Raw genomic sequence first — 25784 nt, forward strand, 5'->3', positions numbered from 1 at the left:
GTACTCATCCTTTTCCTGAAATCTTCCCAACTGTGAGGTCCCAAGGGCTTTTCTTCGTCTGAATCCATAGCACACAGTGCTTAGATGGGTGTGGCAGCTCCTGGGATTGGTCTCCCTTGAATACTTCCCGTAACATCTGAGCATTCACTCCTGTGTTTTTCTGCTGGAAGCACATAGGATCCATATATGGGGCCTAAAAGCCATGGACCTTTTTTCCAGGAAAGATATACACAGGCACAAAATGGTGTGTGTTTTATCAAGAGATTCATGGACCCTCTTAGGAGACCCATTAACCACACAATAAGAACCCTCTGGGGGGATAGATGGCATGTTATCCCCAAGAAGTAACAACGTTGAGAACATACTGACTTTTAAGACACATTTTCTAGAAAAAAAAATGTAGCTCAAAATCATAAAGTCCAAGGATCTCATAGATCATTTAATATAAGCTATTCATTTTACAGATGAGAAAATCGAGCCCGAGAGAGGGATGGTGTCTCCCTGGGACCACGTTGTGGTTTGTTACAGAAATGGGACTGAATTGGGGTTTCTGTCCCAAAGTTCACTTTTTCTAACTGGCATAATAAAATGCCTTCCAGTAAAGTGAAAGTTGACTTTTTGACTCCTTTTTGGATTCTTTATCACTCTGAGGTATAGGGAGGTAGCCAGGAATTTAACATACAGCCTGAGGTGAAAAAACATTTAAAAAAAAAAAAAAAAGAGTCTAATCTAAACTATCACTTCATCTTTCAGAGAAAAGGCGTATTTTATCAAGCATCAGAAGCTTTCAACAAAGGTACCTCCAGTCTTCTTTGACGAGTTGCATATTCGTGGGGACTGGGCAGCATGAAACCCAACAGCCAGGCTGAATTTAACCTGTCACCCTGGAAACAGAGGTCCCCATGTATGTCCCAGCTCTTCTCCAGGCGTCAGGAGACCAAAATAACTCGCTTATCTCCTATCCTGGGGCCTGAGACCTGAGCAACATTATCTGCAGATAAGTGTAATCTGCCCAAGGTCAACCTCAGACTTAGCGGGAAGTCAGCTCACCTGCGCACTGTAAACACCCTCCTCGGAGCACAAGGGAGGTCCCTCTGAGGCGGGGCCCAGCCACTGCCAGGCTTTGCCCTCCTCAGTCCATCAGTTGCATATGTGTCTTAGTTTGGGCTGCTACAATAAAACACCATAGAGAGGGTAGTGTATAACAGCAGAAACGTATTTCTCAATTCTGGAGTCTAGAGGTCTGACATCTGAGTCTGAGTCTGAGAAGGCCCTCTTCTGGGTGTCAGACCTCTGCCTTCTCGCCCTGTCCTTGCGTGGTGGGAGGGTCAAGAGACCTCTCTGAGGTCTCTTTTAGCAGGGCACTAATTACATTCATGAGGGCTCCACCCTTGTGACCGAATCGCCTCCCAGAAGCCCCACCTCTGAGCACCATCACATTGTGGGTTAGGACTTTCACGTATGAATTGGCAATGAATGCCATCATTTATTTAGCCCATTGCATTATGCTTATTGGACTTCAAATATATAGTTGCCATTGTGCTGGGCACTGTGGACAAAGTCTTGGCTGATAAGCACAGATTAATTCGAGAAGTAAAACTGACATCTGACACTCCAGGATTTTTATGAACATGATTATTATTACCATTAACATCTTATATCTGTGTAGCCATTAAAATGGCAAACCGTGTTCCCCACAAATGCTTAAATAATCAAATGTGGAAAAAAGGCTTAAGACTCTGTGTGAGAGTCAGTTGGTGTGAGGGAAACAATGTGTGACAGGGCCTTTGCACAGGTGGTTCCCTCTTCCTGGGATTCCCTTGCTCCTACCACTAACCTCCTGCCCACATCCCACCCAGACTTGCTTAGATGCGATGTCAGCTTAAGCATGTTTCCCAGGGAAGCCTTTCCTGACTGTTGTCCCTCAGCCACCTCAGATCACAGAAATGCAGGCGCTCATAAAAAACACACCCCTGAGTTCCTCAGACTCTACGTGGTTGTGCTCTGACATTCATTGCAGTGGTGTGTCTGTGCCTCCAGATGTGAGCCGGGTGTAGGGAAACCACCAATCATGGCTGCAGTCTCCCAGGAGTAGTAATAGCTCAGGGGAACTAGGATCACTCTGGACTTGAAACAGGAAGGACCAGTTCTGAGAATGTAGGGTTGTTGGGGAAGGGAAGTGAGCTAGATAATCAGGCTGTGCTGGGGGAATACTTGACCAGAGCCTTTGGGTCAAGGGGCACGGCTGGTCTGGGGATGATCCAGCGGGGAGGAAGCCAGGAAAATAATACTCCCGACTTTCTTCACCTTCCCACCTGCATCTCCTGCTGGTGGCTCCGCCTTAGCCGAGGCCAGAGGGTAAAGGAAAATGACTCCGTAGAGGTCAGTATCCCCAGCAAAAAGCAAGGTTAGAGTAGATGTGGAGCAGGCCTGGAGAGGCATGTGGAAGATGGCTGGCTCTGCAGGCAAGTTAACCCAGTCTTCTTTCCTCTCAGCTCCGGTTCAGGTCAGCACCTTTGAAACCGTGGAAAGCTGTCCACAACTGAGTAATCATTCCCTACCACAGTTAATATTTACTCTCCTTTGGCCACTGGCACCATAGGAACCAGGTGTGTTGGGTCCAGGGGACATGCTCCAGCACTAGGGAGATGGTCAAGACTCTGGCTGGCTGTTGTCAGCGACTCCCTTGGCCTGAGGGAAGTGGGTTTTTATTTGATGCCAGGAGATCCCAACGTTAATCATTCACCACGTCCTGCCTGCTACTGTCTTGATCCAACATAAAAAGAAAAAAAAAGAACCTGCTTTGGAAGTCATTTCCTTTTGATATTTGGGGAAAGTGATACACTGCTCTTTCATTTACATTTTGTTTTGAGGGCAGGGCGTTCTTTAAAGGTAGCTATGGAAAAGCAGTGATTTCCATGGGGATCCTGCTTACAATTCTTCACGGATTCCCATCTCTGATTGGATCTTTATGACAACCCTAGTGGTGATAGGCATTGATCAGACCTTCAAAATGTAAACAAACAATTTCAATCCTGATAAGGACTATGAAACAAAGGTGCCATGAAGGCCTGGAAGGCAAGGGGAAGGTTCTGTGTCAAGACCCTGAGAAGAAGTGAAGGTGGCTTGGGAGTGCTGCCCAGCTGGAAGGTCAGCATCGTGTAGCTGTGCAGAGCACAGGACGTGATATCATATCACACCACGATGATGTGATAATGTAAGCTAACGATAGCCAGTAGGAGGAGATGAGACTGGAAAGGGAGGGGGCACCTGGCACCTTGCTGTTGCTTGTGAAGGGGTCTTTCTGGAAGCTTTATGGAGAAGGGATAGAAGGGAAACCAGAAATGAGTTATAAGGCTCTTGTGGTAGTTTGGGTGAGGGATGGGGATGGGAGATTAGATAGAAAGTATCACACGTGTTTGGAAGCTGTTTTGGAGGAGGAAGAAAAGGACTTCTTGCAGATATATGACTGCATTTGGGGGTTTATCCAGTTGAAGTATGTCATGAGCCCTGTCACTGCATAGCCATGCTCTGCAGGAATCTTGATTTTGTTACCACTCAGGAAAGAGAGAGAGAGAGAGAGAGAGAGAGAGAGAGAGAGCGCGCACATGTGTGCATGCACACACACATGTATACCAGAGTTTCCCAACATTGAGACCATCCATATTCGAATGTCCTGAAGGTTTGGATGTATTCTTTTTTTTTTTTTAAACCAAATATTGGGATTATTTATTGAGCTTGCCATCTAAAAAGAATGAGGTGTAGAAAGGGGACAATTTAACACATACTTTTTTATAGTTCTTTGGTCTCTTATTCAGTTTACACAGAACCCAAAAGGAGCATTTCCCACAGTGTGGTTGTTAAACTGTTACCTTTCCAGGCAGACATGCATATAAAGTCATTAATGTATTTATGGGAACCATCTGGCCACTGGAAATGATCCATTTCATACCCTAAAGAGATGGAGATAATCCATTTCATACCCTTCTCTCGGCCCTTCAGTCGAGTCCAGGTTAAAGGAACTAGACTGCTAGTAGGTGAATTCTGGCTGAAGTGAGCTCCTTCACCCACCTGGCGCTTGCCTCCTCACTTCCGCTGCTTGATCAGGCAGGAATGACTGGCGTGCACCACCCTCCAGGGTTTCTTCTTTTCAAGGCTCAGACCGAGGCAGGCACTTCCATCATTTTTCCCCATCAATGTCACTGGGCCTGTATTTACTTTTGCAGCAGAGACCATCATTCTTCCAAGGACCCAGACTTTCTCTAAGCTAGTTTCTGCTTACCTTTCTTAATCATGTTTCATGGAAGAGAGGCATCTAACTTCCAGTTTGTAGATAAGGAAGTTGCTTCTTGGCAGATACCTTTGTGCACATGTCTTTTGTTCCAGGAATTAATTATGGAGAATTTACTGATATTTGTCAAGGTGCAGGCTTGGGAGCTTTAGTTTTGCAATGGTGTCAGACTATGCACAACTGAAGAATAAGGGGCATCTTTGCTGATTTTTTTCTCTCCCGACTGGAGTTCTTTCCTCTGTCTTCTGTGCGTATCAGTATGCCAGTCATTCTTCAGGAAAAGTGTCTCCTCCTCTGAAAACTCTTCCTGGGCTTCCCAGATTCCAACTTCCTCTTCTTGCCTCAGCATTTATCTCGAACCTGTTCCTCTCCTCCCTGTATTACTTTGTGTGATTGGTGGTATGCACAAATCAAACTGAATCTCCTTGAAAGGGAAGGGAATAGCTATGTGTGATTTTTGTCCCATACAATCTAACCAGGATGCCCTACCCAGAACAATGATTCATAATTACTTAATATTCAGGTCAAGCTCCGTTGACTTTCTAAACTATTCCCAGACTTAGCACTTCTCTTGTGTAGTGTCAGGGTGTTCATTTCTTGGCCATAAGATATACAGGTTGGTATAACTCTAAGAGCCAGACTTTTTTTTCTTTCAGTGAGAAAGAAGAGCCAAACTGTTTTTTCTTTCAGTAGAAGTGAGCCTTGTTCCCCTGGCATTGGAGGAAATCTATAGGTTTTTGATGGGTCAGCTAGGCCTGGGCATGCTTAAGTAGATACCAGAGGTATTCTTCCAAAGCACAGAGCCCTATGAGGAGTTAAAGACTAGAAAATAAGGGAAATTCTCAGGATAGAACACACCATAAAAGATAAAGGACACAATTTTCTTGCAGGGGTCAGGGGTAAGGGGCATCATTAGGAACCAGAATTAATGACTTTGGTCTTCTGAAAATGGTGTTTTGTTATACAGCAGACCATTGAACTGTGTTAATAGTCATATTGGTTATGTTCAAACTGCTGCTCTTTTTTGTAAATAAACACAGTGGAGTTCTGTAGCTGTGAAGGCCCAGGCCCTTGGCACGGCTATTCCGGAGTAAGTAGTAAAACATCTCTTCAGGACTGCGTGGCAACTACCCCAATGGAACACTAGTGACTTGAGTTACACTGGAACTAAAAATAGCAGGTGCTGTCATGTACACAAGATCACATGTGACAGGCAGACAGGAATGTGCTCCTCAGGGCTGTGGACTTCTTAGACCATGTCTCCACAGGGGCTGCTTTCAGATTCAGATGCTCCCTCCCCTCCTCCATCTCTTCTCTTTCTTTCCCTCTTTCCTCTTGTGACTTTCCAATTCCTGCCTTTCCCTTTAGGTCTCACTTTCCTCCACAGTGAAAACAAGGAGTTGGACAACTCTTTCCTAACCTTCTTAAATTCCCCTTCTGCTTACTTAGTCTTTCTTCTTCACCTCTTTTGCCCTCTACTTGTTCTCATTCTTTACATTCCTGTATTTTTCTCCAGAACTCCTTCATCTTATCCACGTCTAAACAGGGTAATTCATTAAATGAAGCCTCCTTATATCCTAGATATGATTTACTGTTTTCAGAGAGAAAACTCTTCACAGATTTAGACAATTATTCATTGTTTCCTTAAGTCATGATATCTTCTCATGATTTTTGGAAGATGACAGAGAAGAATGTGGGAAAATGATGTCGTGTTATTGGAACAATTTTTTTTTCCTTTTCCTTTTCCATGCACCACTCTTTTGACTAATAACTTATTCTGGAAAAGAAAAGAGACAAAATCTGGGATAGGTAGATTGCCTTCTGGTATTTGTATCTCTTGGGGAACAAGTTGCCCAGATATGCATGATTTTGAAGGAATAGAGACACTTGAAGCAAGCAAATGGACCAAGCTGGTATAGAATTCAAGGGCTAAACCTCATATGCCTTAAAGTGAGGGATGTACTGTGCACATGTTTGTGTGAGTCTAAGAAGCAGCGTGTTGTGAGTAAGAAAAAAAAGAATAAATAAGTTGGCTTGGACCAGTGGATGATACAAACCAATATATTCTAGGTTCCTCATCATGGGATATTGTACTATGCTTCAAAATCTGGTGTACCTCATTTCAAGCAGCAGATATTTTCCTGAAGAGATACATAAAGTGCATTTTTGTTAATTGAACTACAGAGTCAGTGGAGAGCCTGAGGAAGAACATTGTGGAAGACCATTACATGTAAAATGGGGTAAGACAGCTGCTTAAAAGCAATCCTGTGGCGAACTTATTTTATAAGGACTGGTTTTTGTGTCTGATATCTTTTCCCCTTTTAATGGTTACCTTAAAAAAACTCAATGTTTTTGCTAATGGATCTCAAAGTATTTTTGTAACTCTCATGGTCTGTGAGACAATCTTCAGTTCTATCCATTGTGAGGAAAGCAAAAGCCCACAATTATGATTCAACTTGCCCCAAACATACAGACACAGAACTTGAGTATAGAAAGGACCGTGGGGACCTTGAAATTCAACCTTCCTTGTAAGTGAAGAAACTGACCTGAACGTGGAACAGTGGTCTCTGACTTAGTGAGCCTCATCCACTCTACCCTCGTTAGAGTCCTATTATGGGATGTTCTTATGTGGCCCAGTCTGAGCTTCTCCAGACCTTGTTACTTACTGGTTTGCATGACTTGCTTTTCCTAGGAAAATAGAGTGAGACATAATTAAAGACTGGGTATCCCTTTGGTAGGCATTTGACACAAGTCTGCTCTGGAATCCTGGCCTTCCCTGGAGGTCATGCTGTATGTGCTTTGACTCTTGGACGTAGTATTCCCTCAAGACCCACAGAACTAAAGTTTTAGGGAGCCTAGGTGGCTCAGTCGGTTAAGCGTCCGACTTCGGCTCAGGTCATGATCTCACAGTTTGTGAGTTCGAGCCCCGCGTCGGGCTCTGTGCTGACAGCTTGGAGCCTGGAGCCTGCTTCAATTCTGTGTCTCCCTCTTTCTCTCTGCCCCTACCCTGCTTGTGCTGTCTCTCATAAATGAATAAATGTTAAAAAAAAAATTTTAAAAAAGAACTAAAGTTTGGGGACAACTAATATAGGAAATTTCCTCTCTCCAGGGATTTTAATGTATAGAATAATTTGAACATCAACATCCCTCAAGCCCTTGAGGAATGAAATAACAGATTAAGAGCAATAGAAGCATTTTCAGGATACTATAAGTTGGTACTGGAAACTTAGATGGAAAACCTTATCTTTACCTATCATCTGTGTACCTGAGGCTTTGTGTATATAACAGCTGCCAGGCACCTGTGGGGTTGATTGTGGGTCCATGTGTGTGCATGTGTATAAGAGCATGTGTGTGCATGTGTGTGTGAATACTCCTCTTACTTCAGTATTTCACAGCCTACCAGTTCTTCAGTTTCTTACTCAAATCCACCCCCCTTCCTAAAGTCATATTAGCCTACTCCATCATGGTCTTCTTAATCACACTGGACAGGGTGGAGGCACTTCTTTCATACTGTTCTGTTGTCCTTATTACCCTTTATGCATTTGCATGCTCTGTTGAACTGTTCTGACTTCATGTTGGGCATTTACTTTTCTTCTTCATGTTGGAGAGCAAGACTGCTTGCTGCTTGAAGGTATGAGTTGTCCTTCTTTTGGGTTTCCCCACAGCTTCAGCAAGACCCTGAGCTCAGATCTGAGATTGTAGGGTTAGAACATCTTGCGTTTGGGAATCCAAAAAGACATTGACTGGCCCAACTTGTTCATTCAACAAATAAGTTGCTGAACATTTACTGCACTTGCCAAGGTCAACCAGATGAGGCAATGATAGGGCTGGGAAGAGAACCAGCTCACCTAGTCTTATCCCTCTATACTCAAATACAAGTGTCTGAACCAGATACCCAAGTAGAAGGCTGGCAGGTCCTCCATGCTTGTCTGAAGAATGTAGTGGGCAGTCTTGAAATCATGCCTCAAACTTTCCTTTTTTCTTTGCCCGGTTACATACTTGTAGATATCTCCGTTATTCTGAAGTGTCATATCTTTCCACACATAAATGCATGCAGAATGTCGAATGAGAAAGATGCCACACTAGGGAACCGAAGAAAAATAAAAATGTGGAAGGAATACTGATGTACCTGTGAGAAAAGCAAGAGAGCTTCATTAATTTTTTAAAATTGTTTTCCTTATGGATACCTTTCAAATGGTACTTTTTTTAAAACTGCAAATCTGTCTTCTAGCAGCAGAAATGATCACAAAAACTTGTCCCTTGCATCATATCTGAGTCTCCATGCAATACTGTCTTCTTTTGCTCCCTTTTGGGGAAAAGTTATTTCTGAGTTCTGTATGTGCATGTGTGTGTGTGTGTGTGTGTGTGTGTGTGTGTGTCTGCGTGTCAAGGGTGTTTCTCTCTGATACCACAATGATCTCTGTATATCTATCTAAACGTATTGATATCCCAGTTTGCTTGGGTTTTCCCACCTATGTGACTAGTAGTAACACCTAAACTCTAAACATGCTGAAAACAAGCCTACATCTTTCCAGTAAGTTTTGTGCTTGCACCATGTTCATGACAGGAAGCTTTCCTTTCTGGTAGTGGTGCTTTAATGCAGGGACCTTACAGTGGGAGGACTCAGTTTCCCTCCTCCTTGCCACCTTGGCAGTGGCATCCCATCTTTTTATATCTTAACTCCTACCTGAAGCTTTACCCATCCAAACTGACAGCTTCCATCTAGGGATTCCACTATCACTTCCAGTAGGCTCTCTGCAGCCAGTGCAGAACTGGGCACAAAACCATTGCAAGTGTGTTAGTTTTTACCCCCTGATTACACTGTGTGCTCTGCAAGGCAAGGATAGGAATCTTGTATGTTTTCTGTGACAACAACTTTGCATAGCATGGTCTTGGCAGTATAACGTGAGCTGAGACTGATCAAGGCTCACGACACAGGGAAAAGTATATATTAAAACCACATTTTAAGCTTCTACATAGAGTTTGTTTCTTGATTGCATACTTATGTTGTAGATCTTAAGTTTATGTCCACGGATTTCATCTTTCCATCTTACGAGTTTATTTTTTGTTGTTTTCTGTTAAGATCTTAGTAGTTACTCTACCAAGAAGCATTTTAAATTTGTTTTACTCAATTTAGAATCATGGAACCTTTTCCATCCTATCTTAAATTATCCATGCACCATCATAGAGACATTTCCATTCATATTTGGTGGCTTTTTTTTTTTCCTTTGAGACACTTCAAGCCAAGAGTACTTGGCAGTTTCACTTTTACTTTGAAAGCCAAAAAACCCCCAAATGGTAATAACATCCAGAATCCCCTGGGCGAGTCAACATTTTATCATTGTGAATTTATTTGCCAAAAGCCCTTTATACCTTCTTGATTAATTTTCCAATGATTCCTGATGTTGGGGAACTAATGGTATCACTCCTTTCTAAAAGGTTTATATTGCTGATTTAGGGTGTTCTGTACCTGCTGGAACTTAGCACTCTCTGGATCCACAGGGGCTCCTGGTCCAAAAGGGCATGAGGTCAGGGCAGCCCCTCAGAAGAAGACTTGAAGTCATTTTCATTATTATAATTATTTCTTCTCATTGAGCTAGCCTCATGATAGTTAAGTTGCTTTCCAAATTTTTTTGTGTATGGGTATAACCAATTTTGGAAGCAACAAATGTTATTTCTGAATCTTTCCTGAATTATCTTGACCTTCTGATCACAAAAAGAAGAAATGGGTCCTTTGGGATGTGACCACATGGTAGTGTGGAAGAAGTCCAAGATTAAGACAGAATACATGTCTAGTTGGCCCTGTCCCTCTGTCTCTGCCTAAACTCAGAACTTCTTTGGCATTCACTGTTTTGGGACTGATCAGAGATACAGGGGATCATGACTTGGAGGCTGAAGAAATCAGCAATTTCACTCAGGAGGGTTAGGCAAGGTGTAAGGGGAAGAGGGACAAGTAGGCCTTGGCTAGTTGGAGATGGCATTCCAGTTGGGGCCTGGCACTATGGAGGATGGCAGCTCTGGAGTGGGGAAGTGGTGAGCTGCATAATGGTGGCTGGGTCTTGATGCCGAATAGCCTAGAGAAGCAAGGAGTTTGGACTTTACCCTCAGGGCAAACAGAAGCCATCAGAGCTTAGAAATAAGGCAGTTGGATCTTCAGATCTGCCCCTTAGAAATTACGTTCCTGGGGCTCCTGGGTGGCTCAGTCGGTTAAGTGGCCGACTTCGGCTCAGGTCATGATCTCATGGTCCGTGAGTTCGAGCCCCGCGTCGGGCTCTGTGCTGACAGCTCAGAGCCTGGAGCCTGTTTCAGATTCTGTGTCTCCCTCTCTCTCTCTGACCCTCCCCCGTTCATGCTCTGTCTCTCTCTGTCTCAAAAATAAATAAACGTTAGAAAAAAAAAAAAAAAGAAATTACGTTCCTTTCCAGTGACAGAATGGAGACTAGATCAGAGGTAGAAGACATTGAAAACCCCCCAACCCTCTGGAAGTTTTTGTGGTTCCAGTAAAGTCATTCCCTTACTGTACCTTAAGTTTAGAGGTAGTAACGGCTTCTCCATTAATCACTGTTTGTGCTCCTCTTGCATCCATCTACATCATTGTAAATTAATTCCCCTTAACTGCCCCGGTTTGGGTACACCATCTGTTTCCTATGAAGACTCTGGCTGATACACCCTTCTTCACACTTCCTTATAATTGCTTGTATCTATGTTTATCTCCCCACTGGCCTGTGAGCATCTGAAATGCAGAGGGCGACCATGTGTCATTCATTTTGAAGTTTTCACTGTTTCGACTGAAATATGTCATTTGCTAACTAAGTTTTGTTTGAAACAAGGATTTCAGAGGCAGAAAAGGTCAGGGTCAAACAGGTTAGCTCAGGGAGGCTTTCAAAGGGGAGACTTGAAGTGAACCAATGGGGATGGATCTGCTGGTTGGGATATATGGAGAGAAACTGAGGGCAGTTCTAAGAAGAACATGAGCACATGTATTAACAGGAAAGCAGGAAAGATCCTTACGGGGACCACAGAGGAGATCGACTTTCCTAGAACGCACTGGTGGGCTGTGTGGAGAATCAGCAGGAAGTACATTTGAAAAACCCTGTTTCCTTTCCCAAGTTATTTCCCTTTCTAATTACATTTGACCCCAGCAAATCTTAACATGATTTTGCTGACCCCTGATCATTTGCTGCATTAAGACTGGGAAAGAAGTTTCAGAAACTGACCACAGAAGAAACATTAAAAAATAAATTAATTAATAAATTGTCATTAACCAGCTTTTTGTGAGTGACTGTGAATCCATACAAATCCTTTATTTCCCCATCCTAAACACCAGTAGGATGCAAATCCTAGGCCAAGTAGGATTAGGTGCCCTGTGGTGGTATATAACTGTGGGGCTGGTTGCTTCTCTGTTTTAATTGCTGGCAGCAGAATCCTGAAAGACAGTTTTTGGCATGAAGGTTTCCACTTGCCCCAGTGAGAATATTGTGCATTTCTTTTGAGGCACTGGAAGGTTCAGATGGGGACATTGAGGAGGATGTAGCAGGAGTTTGGGGAACCAGACTGAAGGAGTGTGCAAGAAATGTTTGGATGACGCTGGGTAATCTGACTTTCAAAACTGCAATTAGATGACCCTAGAAACATGAGACTTCTCTTCATTCTCCTACAAAGGCAGCTCCAGGAAAAACCAAAAGTTCAAAATATGAATCCCATAAATACACATTACCTTTGTGTCCCAGTCTGGAATTAACATGTTTCAGGGAAGAGTAATGTGTGTGTGTGTGGTTCCTAATCTCAGACTTTAAAAGGAAAATTAATCTGCCATCCTGAAAGACTCCTTGGCTCTATGAGGGAAATGGATATAAAGGGAACCGGCCCATAAAAATGGGTCAAGGGGTTACCCATGGCCTCCAGCATTTTGCGGATCTAGGGAAGAGGCTCCGTCAGGCAATTTGTCCTTAATGAAGTCTCACATACAGATAATATTGTTCCTATAAACAAGAGCTTTGTCTCTCATTGGCCACAGCTCATTACCCTGGTGTCCAAAAGTTGGGGGGAAAGCTGAGGGGTGGGTGGAGTGGAGGAAACTCAAACCCAAGTGTTAGGAGGCATGATTCATGAAAGATCTGGCCAAAATGGACAAGAGAATCTCTGGAGCCTGTGGGTCAGGGGATAATAAGCAGGTTATAAAATAGAAACACTCAGAATAACCCTTTTCAGGAAAGAATCTAATGCAGAAAGCAAGAGTCCCTATGCTCTGTTAGAACAGCCAGTGTTGGGACTGACACAGTCCTCCAGGCTCCCATCTGCTGTGCAAAAGGGAAATTGCCCTTAGAGCCTCCCTGCAAGGGTTATTTTCTCCCCCATTTGTACAGGTCCCCATGGATTTAATGGATTTTATCACTGCATTTGTTGGAAAGGAAAACAGCGGGAGAGCTCTTATCCTGGGTACCCTTTTCTTCATTTCACAAAATATCTCCACCTTTCCTCTCCTCCCAACACATATTCAACCTGCTTTATTTTCCTGTGTGAGGCCTCTGAAATAGGCAGCAAGGGACGAGGGAAGGAAAAAATAAAGATTTGAGAGTCAATAGAACTGAGTTTGAGTCCCAGCCCTATCTGGTGAGTGTCCTCCTTTCTGAGCATTCATCTGCAAGGGAGATACTGAACTAGATAATGTACAAGGTGCCTTCCAAATTCTAAAATTATGTAAAGGTTGGAAATGAAAAGTATACTAGAACCCCTTTACAAAGACGGAGGGAAACTAACTTTATAATATTGGGCTGAAAGAAATGTGCCCCTGTCTTCATGGTTTCCTGGTGTCCATTCACAATCAGATTCAAGCAACACTTCAGTTAGGAGACCCCCCCCCCACCCCCCATCAACTGAGTCGAATAGGAGATGCCAGTTCCCAAGGCTTTACAGACCTTCACTTTCACAGCTGAGTGAATAAGGTTTGATTTAGGGATTGGAAACCTTAACTGTAATATCTTTTGCTTCCTAACATGTCATGTCAGTTGGATTTGGGAAGCAGTTTTATAGAACTTTAGAACATTTGATGTAACTTTGCATGTAGATCACTGTGTTGAGGGATTGAAGAAAAGAAACATTTGAATGGAAGCCTATAGGCCCCTCCCCCCCCTTTTTTTTGCTCAGGAATATAAAGAATAATTTTTTAAAGCCGGAAGGGATCCTGGGTATCACCTAATTCAGGGAGAGGCTTCAAGTGATAAATCTCTTGGAATGTTGTGCAGAATTGTATTCAAATGTGAATATATGTATTTTCTGAAGAGAGACATATGAAATTAAAAAAAAATTGTGAGCAGGGGTCCTCGCCCCAGCAAATTTCCACCTTTCTCATTTTATAGGTTAGAAAGCTGAGACTCCAAGGAAAAGTGTTAGGAAGCTGAGACCCCAAGGGGAAGTGCCCGATAGCTCATGGTCTATCTCAGAGCCAGGGCTTAAACATAGATTTCTACTTTCTGCTTATTTTGTTTGGGTCTGTTGCAGACAACTTGCTATCAGCATTTTAGACCAGGCCTTAAATTTTAAATTCTTTGAAAAGGTAGCATACTGCATTTACTTATGAAGAGACAAAACCCATCTAGCAAGAGATTTTCCGGGCTGCAACTCTTAACTCATCCACCCATCTAGCCCCATGTCTCTCTGGACACTCATCCAGACAGATGTTTAAATAAATACATGCATGTACACATTCACATGTGTTATTCCACGTATGTCCCTGTGGCAGTGGCTCACATGCTTTGTGGGAAGAGGGAGACACCAGTGAAAATGGTGTGTTCTTTTAACTGGCTAACAAAAAAAAGGTTACAGTTTTCCGGTCAGCCTGATCATTTTTTACCCTCCCTCTGCAGTGTGGTCATGTGACTGTGATACTAACTTCTACCCACTGTGTTTGGAGCACACCTAACCAAGTAGAGTTTGTAGTTTTGAAATGTAACATTTACCATGACTGCTGAAGAAACCAACAGATCTAAGGAGGATGGGGACAGAAAGTAATTTTATTTACAGTTGCAGTTAAACCTTGCATTGACACCAAATATCAGCCTTTGTCTTTCTTCCTTCTGCCATGAGGAGGATTAAAGCAACACAGAAGCTCATGCCCCCATACGGTGGTGCAAACCTATCATGGCTTGCAGTATGCAAGAGACCTTCAGTCACTGTCTGTCGGTGGGGGTCCCAACAGGGATGGGCATTCTTGGGATGGCTGGTCCAAGAGCTGACACACGTAGACATCATTGGTTTCTCATGCTCCTTAAGGCTGGTGTGGTGACTTTTCTGAGCAGGATGACCGGCTAGCTCAGCAGAGAATAACAGCTTGGTCTTGTTCCCCATAGAAATGAGCTCTAGGAGGCCCAGGAATACCTAACTGGGCAGCCTGACAGGTGCCCCATCAATGCACCCAGGGCTTGTAGGGTTAAGGACTGTGGGAGGCACAGAATGGAGGGCAGTGTTGTCATGAGGATCGTGAGAGGAAGCCTCTGTGTGAGCCTTTGCCGACATCACTCTTTGCCTCGATTCTCAAACTCCTCCTTCCCCAACATACAAACGCACAGACGGAGACACACACACACACACACACACACACACACACACACACACCTGCAGAGGTTGTGCCTTGTACCACAGTGATACTGGTCTCATTCCTAAAAATACTTAAATAAGTTGGGTTTTTTTTCCCCCCAGATTCAATCATTTTGTATTGATACACAGGATCCCATTGGACATCTATGATTTGGTTAGAATTCTGATTGATTTTTAGTCCTTGGTTCCTCTAGAAAACAGGTGAGCAAGAAGAAATGGTCTGTAACGCCCCTGTGGGGTGAATGGTTTCATTAAATGAGCACTACTTTTTATTCTCCCAATCATTGTATTTGGCTTTTCACATCAGCTTGGCATGGTGCCCAGAGGGATCTGCTGGTGCCTGGTTGACCACCTTTTCTTGGACTCAGGACAGTTGCCTTTTCCTTGGCAACATTGATGCTTGTCCCCAGCCGCACTTTGAATTGCCTCTTGCCAACACCTTGAAAACCAAGTTTCTAGAGGTGAGTTGCAATGAATCCAACACGTGAGCTGGAAAATGACAAGTCATGGGGCAGTGTTTCTAAACGTTTATAGCTGGAGGAGAGCCTTAGCGTGTGGGGATGCCACACTCAGCAGGCCTAGGCTTTCCCTTGTTTTGAGACTGTTTTCTTTAATGTGAAAATCCCACTGGCCAGGGGTGGTGCTCAGACTGTCACTTCTGTGGCATTAACAGTGGGTGACTCCAGGAGGTCTCTTTGGGCCCATGTCAATGATGTGTTCATTTTGAGCATCAGATACCCAGAGAACAGAGAGGGGACATGCTGTAAAAGGGGAGGAAGGCACTAAACTGCTTCTCTGAGAATCCTTTCCCACTGATGTTCCCTATAGTCAAACAAAACTCAACTTGAACAGTCCATTCTGTCGCTGTGTCCTTTCAGACTGTCTTTGAAATTGAGGCGTTACCATTGGAAGATACCCTATGAAGATGGCTTCTCTCCTAGAATGTCAGAGTATGTAAAAAGTTCTGGCTGCTGCCTGGGCGGGGGAAAGGCTTTTCTTCTCTTTCCTAGAGGAAGCTCTCCTTCTCTATCCAGAGACAAGTGCTGGATGGAGATGCAAGGAAAGAAGCCAAGAGCTTCGTGTCTCAGCCACAGGCCTCACAGGCTCTCGGATTTCCTACAGAGCATGACAGTGTGGCCTCACTGACAGTGTACTAGACAGAGAGCAGAAAGCCTTCTGTGAGATCTTGGACCTCAGTGGTCCCATCTGTAGATGAGAAACTGGAGTCAGCCCCCAGCTCTATCAGGCTCTACATGTCTACGATGTTGCCAATCATTAAAAAGGGAAGCTACACAGCTTTGCCTTCTGAGGAAAGAGAGAGTACGTGGGGATCGATCCAACTTGTATTTAGTAATTAATTTGTTCCATAAACACATAGTAATTCTACAGTGTGCCAGACACTCTCTTCTGGGATCTGTGGATTTTAAGATTTTAGTCATAACCTCAGGGTCATCTGAGAGCTTACACCCAAATAGTCTGCATCTGTTTCTGGACATGGGGATGCTAATGGGTTTTCAGCTCACAGGTTAACCTGGGCCCCCAAGATCTGCTGGGGTGTTAGAATAGTGCTGGTGGCCTTCTCTGCCAGTCCGATCCGTAAGTCCTTTTGGTCAGGTTCCCTTATGGAGTTTAGAAACACCCCTGATCAGGTGCTAAAGTTTCCAAGTCCCATAGGCTAGAAGTACAATGATGAGTAAGGTCAAGGTTCCTTGTTCTCCAGGAACCCTCCGCCTAGCAGGAGATGGAGGCAGAAAGTGGCCTGAGGCAAAGCCTGAAGGAGCAAAGAAGGGGCACCTAACCCCATGCGAGTATAGGGGTAGTGGGGAAAGTGGGAACAGAGAACCTCACCCAAAAGCAGAGGATAGCATCTTCCAGAAGCTACCTCTGCCTTATTTGGTTTGGGCAGAGTTCTATAAAAATATATCCAGAATCTGCCTCATGTTAAACCTGTACCAGATGCAAGATAGTTCTTGTGGAAATAGAGGTTTCTGTGTGGGGAGGGGAGATCAGCTTCAGAGATCAGACTGGCCCCATAGCATGTAGTGACCTGTTTTCTGCCCCCGGGACTCATGCCCTTTCGTTGGAGAGGCAGGTTCTTCGTCCAAAATGGAGACATGCACAAGAGTGAAGGGTAGTCAAAGAGAAAAGTGATGACTTTGATAGCAGATTCTTCAGATGGTCAGGAAAATAAAGCATTTGACCACAGAATGAGGTAAAAGGAAATGACTTTAGAGCCACTGAGACTTGAGTTTACTTCTGTTCTGAGGTCTCTAGCTGAGAACAGAAAGTCTTCACACTTCCATTTCCTTACATGTAAAGTAAGGGAGGGCACTCTTGCCTCTTGACGTTGGTATGAGACTTGAGTTCTAGTGATGTGGAGGTGGAGGGGCTCATTGGAGCGGCTCTGTCTCCAGGTTAGATGATGGTTGGATTCCACACACCAAGAGTCAGTCCTTCATCCTCAGAACATGGGTGAACGTTTTTCCGGACGATATGCTGGACTTAAGGTAGACTGATCCCCCTCTGGAGCTAGGGCCTTTCCCTGGTTATGAAGGCCACCCCAAACTTTGTCCTCTCTTCCTTCTCCCTCGCTCCTTCAGCACACTCTGCTCACCCCCATCGGTGAGGGTCCGGATTCAACACTCCTTCTGTGTCTGAGTTCTAGAAGGGGTTCCACTGACACACCAGTTGTAAAGCTGCTTCTTCTTCTTCTTCTTCTTCTTCTTCTTCTTCTTCTTCTTTTAATGTTTATTTATTTTGAGAGTGAAAGAGAGAGAGAACGTGTGTGCATTGGCATGAGCAAAGGAGGGGCAGAGATGGAGGAAGAGAGAATTCCGAGCAGGCTTCTCACTGTCAGCATGGAGCCTGATGTGGGGCTCGAACCTACGAATTGTGGGATCATGACCTGAGCCGAAATCAAGAGTCAGATACTTAATGGACTGAGCCACACCAGGTGCCCCAGGGCTTCTCGTTCTTTATTCAGCCATGTAAGTCTTGCATTTGCCCTCCTGCCGGATTGAGATAGGGACCACAGGAGGCGGAGGATGGAGAAGAGGCTAAGATTTCCTTTCTCTTCAGGCTCAAGGTAGTGCAAGTGGAAGTGGGGGTTGCTGTGTACAGTTGTGAGGACCGTTGGCTCAAAGGAATCAGAAGAAATTTAATAAAAATCCCAGCCCAAGGGTGAAGTCAAATGCCTCTGGTTCTGTAAAGGTTAATTGATTACAATAAAGAGGGTAAGAGTTCTCTGTGGCTTCTTACACACTCAGAATTGCAAAGCAGAAATATTATCTATTAGCTTAAATGATGGCAAATTTTAGGCGGCCTAGGAAGTAGGAGCGTCCAGTGGCAAGCAGAGATTAAATAAAATTTCCTTCCTATTTAACTGGATGTTTGATTAGTGGACCCAATGCTAAGTCCTTTAGAGTCAGACCCTCTGAGCAGAAGTACTTGAAGCTTCAGGGAGGAGGCAGATGCAAGCTTGCTGCACTGTGAACTATTGCCCCTGATATTGTGCAGTGTACAACTTGTGCAGCTGTGCATGGTATTCCAGGAGGTCAAAATATGAGCAGAATTTTTTAAATTGGATTGCATTTGACAATCATATTTGTAGAAAAGGTTCACCTGATTGGTGATATAGCAGGAATACAGGTGTGTGAGGGTGGCTTACGAACAAGAAACCTATGGAATTCAGGGACGTCGAATCCTGTTTAGCACTTAATGTGAATTGAAATCTTGTAAATTGGGCTATGTGTTCTGCTGCTGGCATCAGAAGTATCTTTTTGGCCAGGGAGGACTGGGTGGAAAGATGCGGAGCTCTTGGGCTTGACATGGAAAGTGCCAGGAGCTCAGTGTACACTTGGATTCCTGTTCTCTCCTCATTTTGGAAATCAGTCAGCTGATACTTGCTAAGATTTTACCATGTGCCCAGTGTCAGGTACTGAGGTATGATAGGGGAGTATGTAATTCCGGTCCTTAAGGATGCATCTCTGTCTGGATGAAGACACAAAAGTTAGACCGCACAATCTGACACTCAGGTGTGTGGTAAAAGTCATCGAGGCTTCAGAATTCAGAGATGGGAGCTGTTAGCAGGGGTTTGAATTGAACTTGACACTGTGAGTCAGATTTGAGGGAGTGCTCTAAGGATGGGTCCATACCTGCTTCCTAGGGTCAAAGAAGGCAGACGTGGGCAATAGAATTTCAGATTATCCAATTAAGACTTATTGCCACTGTTTACTTTGGTCATTTTCTTGGGGCTGGGGTTCCAGAAATTTGAGGTTTTTTGATAGCACCCCCCCCATTTTATTGAGATCCCGTGATGTATACACATTGTGTCATTTAAGGTGTACAATGTGATAATTTGCTGCACATATTGTTTAGCACGATAAGATTAGTTAACACATACTTACCTCCCATAAGCACCATTTTTTGGTTGCTGATGTTATGGTTGACACTGCCTTTTGCTACTAATACCCATGTTTAATATCCCTGTGTGATATGGGCATCTGGTAGCTTCTAGTCTGTGTCTGTCTCTTGTATCCCTGTCTTACAAGCTTGTGGAGTCAGCAGGGTGACAGATAGAACCCTACTGGAAAGAATGAAGGTGGAGCCAGGATTACACATTTACCGCTTTGGTCAACCGATATGATTGCAATCTTCCAGATTTTCTTTGAAGCTGAAACATATGTTTCTGTTGCCAGGCAGGTGAGGACCCTGGGACCCAGACAGGCAAAATGACAGCCTCAGGACACACACATGCTTAGTGACGGGGCTGTAGCCTCTCTGGGCCTTCTGTTTCTTCATCTGTGAAGTGACAGGCTTGAAAGACATGATCTGGGAGGACCCTCCAGCCCAGTGGCCTGAGTCCGTGTCTAATACAGCTTCCCTGATTCCAAGTGAATGCACTCTCTGTAACACCAGGCTGTTTCTTTGGCTGAACAAAAGTGATTTGATTCCCCAAATCAATAAACAAATTAGAGAAACAGTAGAGAGAGAGCCTGGGAACCGAGGGACAACAGATGAGAGAAGGCCTGGCCTAGAGAGGGGAGAAGTGGGAGGGGCTCCCAGGGAGCTTCCTACAAAAGCCAGAGCAGGGCAGGCAGGGCAGGCAGGCCAGGAGATTGCAGCCTTCACTGGCCTTTTTCATTCTGTGGTGTCATCTGCCTGGGAACCCGCTAATGGGGGGTGGGGGTGGGGGGAGAGGGGTTAGGGCAGACCCCTGAAGGGGGAGAGAAGGAGAGGGGCTGTGTAGCAGGTGCAGGCCAAGGTTACATTGCAAATACTTGGGAAGGACCCAGGGGCCAGACTGCAGGGGCAGTTGTGAAAACATTATCTTGGGAAAATGTGGAGAGAGGTCTGCAGCTGGCTGAGGGGAGAAGGTGCAGAAGGAGGAAGGAGGGAGCCCTCTGGGGAGGGGCTGGCCAAATTCTAGAAAAGGCCAGTGGTGAGTTTTGTACTTCAGTGATACCTCTCTGCCTACCTTTACTGGAAGGGAATTTTCCCATCGATGTCCAGTTATCAAGACAAGACACAGCCCCTCTGTGGACACCAGGACGTTGCAGAGAGAAGTACAGCCTTTCTCTGAATGAGTCCTCAGCTGCCTGCTTTTACAATCTGTCAGAGGCCTGTGTTTAGTGCAATAGGGCCCGTCAGCTCATCAGCCACATTGTCCCCCTCCCCTTTAAGTTTTTGTTCTTCTAGACTGAGTTTTAACAAAAAAGCACTTAGGATTTTTTACAAAATATCTTTTAAATTGATTATTCTCCACACTCCCTTCTTCCCCAATGGGTCCTTTCACCTCTTTCTGACCCAGAATACTGTGTGTCTTGCTTTGAGCTGACAAGAACGCATTAAACATGGATCCAGCCACCGACTTAAGGAAATTGACCATCTTCCAGGGCTTGTTCTGTTTGGGGTCAGATAATAATATTGCCCTGGATTAAGTCCAGACAGCATTTAGGAATCTTCGGGCTCATTTTGTGCATTCCCTCAGTTGACAAGTAGCAAATCTGCACACAGCACCAGCCCAGCTGCATCCTTGAGAGTAAAACCAAGAGGCCATGGATCCAAATGACTTAGTGTAGGCGTAAGAGGAGAGCCAAGAGACTTTGCTAGGAGTGCAGGCTGGTAAGAAAGAAGCATTGCATTTGAAAGCTGGAGGCTTAATTATGTTCCAGACCAGCCTCCTCACCAGGCAACCACAGCCCAGACTGGGCAAGTGACTTTCCTAGGGTCACATGGTTAAATACTGGGGACTCAAAAATATAATGTCCAGTCTCTGTCATTGTCCATTTGACCACCCTAACGCAGAACCCAGGCAAGAATCTGGCCAAATAATGAGCGTTGCACTTGAGCGTTACACCTGCGTGGGGAAAGTGTGTGGTGAGTAACCACTTTAAAATCAGTCATCTTGGTCTGGGATGATTGTGGGTCTCTGCGGAGCCAGGAGGTGCACTGTGGGCAGCCACACTTCCGAACAAAACCTGGGACATGTGTGTCCTGGGGACAGTGAGCCATCAGATTATGTGAACTGAGAAATCCGAACTGTGTTGAAAAATCTATGACCTTTCTTCTGGTTCTTGGAAATCTATAACCTTTATTGTTCTTGGAAATCTACAACCTTTCAGAGCATCTTCAGATCTTCCAAGAATAGGTGGGTTATTGCATAGGACGTCTATATCTTGCTGCTTATTTGCTGCAGGCTTACCTGTTTCAAGCAGGTGTCTCCATCACTCTGCATCCATGTTGAGTTTTGCAAATTATCACATTTAATCCTCTTTTACCCCAGTGTTAAGTGACCTCCTAAACAGGAAGTGGCAGGCCTGGATTTGAAACCTTGTCTAACACCATGTTACACACTCTTTTGTTAGTCTGTGTTGTCTTTTGAGAGGCAGGTGTTTGTTTTTTTAATTATAGAGATATTTCATTACAAACTGTTTCATATATAAAAAAGAAATTTATTCCAGTGGATTTATTTATTTATTTATTCATTTATTTATTGCAGAGGATCATAAAATCACTGAACCTTAAAAAAAGAAGGACTTCGGACTTTGTTGATCTCAGCCTCCTTGTTTTGCAGATGAGGAAATGAGGCTAGAACTATGAAATGACTTTGGCCAAGGTCAGGCAGTAGTGAGCCCAAGACCCTCAGAACAGCGTGCTTTCCACTCTGATGCATGGACTCCTTTGGTTTACAGCTGGTGTCCATGGCCATTGGGGTAGTGACCAAAGGTTGCCAAGGTGACAAGTGTCCTTAGTGGGTTTCATTTAGTGTCTTAACTCCTGCCCCCATTCCACTGATGTGAATCACTTTTGAGAAGATTGAAATCATACCTGCCTACCTCTTGCAAAGTTAAAGGTGGCCTACACAGAGACCCAGGGGACATGAAGGATTATTTCTTTGATGTTTGTTATTTTCACAAAAGCATTTATAAGAACATTCTGAGAGTTCTTTTCATGAAAAGAAAAGAAATACACACACACACACACACACACACACACACACTCTCACACATTTAATGGGATTATGTTCAGTTGTTACAGTGCCCTTCTAACCATCTCTGTCTGTGAAAACATGCTACAGTGCTCCAGTCATTGTTTCTATCCCTGTGAATTTGTTTTCACTTAATATTGTCACAAGTACAGGGCACCTGGGTGTCTCAGTCGGTTGGGCGTTCCACTTCAGCTCAGGTCATGATCTCATAGTCAGTGAGTTCGAGCCCCGCATCAGGCTCTGTGCTGACAGCTCAGAGTCTGGAGCCTGCTTTGGATTCTGTGTGTCTCTCTCAGCCCCTCCCCCCCCCCCACTTCTCTCTCTCTGTCTCTCCCTCTCTCTCTCTCTCTCTCTCAAAAATAAAATAAAAACATAAAAAAATTTAAAAAAATATTGTCACAAATACTTCTCCATTTGTTGTTAGTGATTTTAGTGAATAGATAATATTTCACTGAGCACACACATACACATACACACACACACATGCCCCACATTTGTTTTAATAGTCTGCTATTATTGGACTTTTGAAAGCAGGCAAATAATTTTGTAGGTAGCTTTTTATTCTCTGGGATTGTTTCATTAGGACAGATACTTGAGAGTGAGAAATAGACGTCCCTTTTACCTCTTGATATTTGTGTCATGTTAGTTTTCCAAAGATGAATCAAAATGTCACCTTTAGTTGGGGGTGGGCGATCACCTGGTTTCCTTTGATCACCAAGATCAAGCACCAGATACGGCCAGAGCTCATGCCCTCTCCCATGAGAACTGAGGAATACTTACCCACCACTCCGTCATCTGAGAGTGTGGGTATAATTTTCCCTTCTCATCCTTCCTCTGCATAGCAGTGGAGCTTTTCTTTTTATAGTAAGTCTTACTAGCTTATGTTTCCTTCTTTTCAGACAGTCACACAAACATTTTTGGAAGTAGGTGGAGGTGCAAACAGAAATGGAAGCCCTTTCTCTCAATCTTCACAGCCTCCTGAGTGGTAACAGAGGGCACCCCTGTATTGTAGTAGGACACTATAGTCCAGAGGTTAATAGCCTACTCAAGGTACTGAGCAGACTGCAGAAGTGAGACTCACAGTCAGAACCTTGTACTGGGGATCCAGTGTTTTTCTTTTATTTCCCTAGTTTTACTGAGATATAATTAGGATATAAGCACTGTTTAAATTTAAGGTGTACAGTGTAATGATTTGACTTGTGTGTATTGTGAAATGATTTTCACAGTGAGTTTAGTTAACATCCATCATCTCATATGGATACAAAAAAAGAAAAAGAAAGTGGAAACTGCCTGGATCTGCCTTGGCTCAGGTGATCATGCTGCACTCGGGTTAAAATACAGCCAGCAGGTAGGAAGTGGATACTAAGAATTTCCACTGAGAAAGATTGTTCCAGAATGAAGTAGGTTTGCATGTATCCCACGTGTACACCCTGAGGACAAGGAAAATTGAACTGATCCCAAGCAACAGCAAAAGGTAAAGACCATGGCCAGGTCTGGGCAGGCAGGCTCACTCTTTCACAAAAAGGGGTGCCCTGTTGGACTTGCCAGTCACTGCTGGTGGTGGAATGGGCTGGCAGCTGGAAGCTGTACCAGGCCTGCTAGTCCATGGGGCTTAAGGAGGCTGGCTGGTTCATGGGGGAGTGGCAGCAGTTGCTGGCGGCTCTTTCTGGCTTGCTCAGCAGGAGAACATTCCTCACCAGGCCAGCCCCAGCTGGGCTTAGAGCCACCCTGCTGAGCGCCACGTGGCAGGTGGGCAGTAACATGACTGGAGCTTGGGTTCTGGAGCCCAGTGCTCAACCTACAGCCTAGTGGTTTCCCTGTTTCAGGGCTTTAGTTTCTTCCTCAATCACGCAAGGTAGGTAAGAATCATAAATGGACCAGGGGAAGACACTAGAAGGCAGTGAAGGCATCCACTCCTTACTTTCCTAAGTCTTGGAACTTCTGATGCGGTGTTTTCCTGGCCACCAGACAGAAGGAGTTCTGGCACCTGCTTATCCTCTATCTGGCCTGGGCCCGTGAAGTCTATCTAGCCTGGTGTGTGCCTCCATCCTCAGCCCAGTGTTTCTGAATGGTGGGGGAGGCACGGGCGGGGGCGGGGATGTGGGCAGGGGTTTACACTCAGGCTTTTTGTCTTCTGCAAGCTGTGCACACACAGGGCACAACTTCAGGAAACCTCTGTGATGTTGAGGCAAAAAATAGCACTCCCTGCTCTACCCACTCCATCATTCACACACCTTTTTCAGAGTGTCAACCCCCATGCCCAAGCACTGGAAATACGGGGATGAAATGGCTCTGGTGGCCAGAAGCCATGTCTAGGTCACTCAGAGGGAAATACTGCGTGTCTAGCACAGTGCCTGGGACATGGTGATTGCTCAGTTAACACTTGTCTCAGAGACTGACTGAAGACACAGTCTCCGATTTCAAGGAGCTCACGATTTAGTACAGTAAGACAGATGGATGTATCGTCACAGTGACATTCTGGTAAGTGACTTGAGAGAAATGTATACCTGGTAGCTTGGGAGCCATCAAAGTAACATTTCCTTTCATAGAAGTAAGAGGATTACAATTTCTTATTGGCAGGTAAGGATTCTGCTTCCCACAGGATGTCCGGAGAGATATATTGCTTCCCACAAAGATACATTGACTCTGGAAACAGCCTGTGTTGGTGGAAAGCAGTCTGGGTTAGGAGTAGGGAGACCTATGTTCCAAACCTCACTGGCTGACTGCCCTCAGACATAATCTCTATGTGCTGCAATTGTTTTCATATGTAAAATCAGGACATTTATTCCTTCTTTGCCCACCTCCCAGAAAGGTGTTGCTTAAAAACCCCTACTGGCTCCACAACACCTACAGAATAAAATCCAAACTCTGTAAAGCAGAATCCAAGCTCTTTACAATCTTACCTCTCTTTCCTTTGCACCTGGCATTGTCCTGAATTTCCTCAGACATTCTTTATCTTTCTCTACCCCTGTGCATTTATATGCAGTGCTCCCTCTGTCTAGAATTGACCTATTCAGAGACTTTCCAAGCTCAGCTGTCCCTGCTTTCTCCAGAAGAAGATTTGCATCCTCACCTATAGCTGCTCCCATGCTCCTTCAGCCATCCTTCTAATAAAGAATTCATTTTTCCTGTTTCCCTTTTCCTGTTTATGCACCTGTCTTTCTTCTCCTTTGGTTTCTTAAAGGCTTTGGACTCCCCTCCAACTCCTCTGTTCCTGACACATGGCTGTGTTAAGTAAGTGCTTGTAGTATTGTTGAATATATTGGAATAGACTGGCTCCTGGTCTTTCACAGCAGTGGGTGGGGAAGAACCATGGGTGGAAATAAAAAGAAGCATATTTCAGTTGAGCGTTCAAAAGAATGTCCTCAGAATCAGGGCTGATCATCAAGGATATGGATCCCATTGGCA

General features: G+C 44.5%; 1 protein-coding gene and 1 long non-coding RNA gene across 4 annotated transcripts in view; both read left to right on the forward strand.

Annotated features, from left to right (window-relative positions):
* SETBP1 (SET binding protein 1) overlaps positions 1-25784 on the forward strand; it is a 375264-nt gene that overhangs the window by 113644 nt on the left and 235836 nt on the right. The window lies entirely within an intron of this gene.
* LOC122204163 lies at positions 6634-16164 on the forward strand. The gene is made up of 4 exons (XR_006195526.1): positions 6634-6819; positions 15195-15348; positions 15716-15837; positions 15922-16164. It is a non-coding gene; the product is annotated as an uncharacterized LOC122204163 (long non-coding RNA).

This window comes from Panthera leo, chromosome D3, assembly GCF_018350215.1.
Source record: "Panthera leo isolate Ple1 chromosome D3, P.leo_Ple1_pat1.1, whole genome shotgun sequence".
In the NCBI taxonomy this organism is placed as follows: domain Eukaryota; kingdom Metazoa; phylum Chordata; class Mammalia; order Carnivora; family Felidae; genus Panthera; species Panthera leo.